Here is a 360-nt window from a genome sequence, read left to right as displayed (position 1 = left end):
TGTAGAACAAAGGATACTGTATTTTATATGACCGTGTCACAAGAATGCGACTAAAAGTAAAAGTACGCTGAACATCAAAGACTTGCTAAGTCAAATTCAATCTCCTCGCTAAGTCTATCCGACTGTCTCTTGCGCCCTGCTGTTATTTTCGAGGTCAAATCACCTGGAAGACTATGCTGTTTATTGCATAGTTGGGTTTAAAAAGTTGTAGAGAGTCAACAGTTGTAGAGGTTTTCCTTGTAAGTAATCCACAATAAAGAAAAAAAAAAGAAACTTTAAAAGTTGCTTTTCAGCCACTTCAGTGTCAAGCGGGGAAACATATCCTCGTTTGAAGTCTTAACAGCTGAATTGAACACTGCC

The sequence above is a fragment of the Uloborus diversus genome, chromosome 9 (assembly GCF_026930045.1).
Source record: "Uloborus diversus isolate 005 chromosome 9, Udiv.v.3.1, whole genome shotgun sequence".
In the NCBI taxonomy this organism is placed as follows: Eukaryota; Metazoa; Arthropoda; class Arachnida; order Araneae; family Uloboridae; genus Uloborus; species Uloborus diversus.
This window is presented reverse-complemented; position numbering follows the sequence as displayed.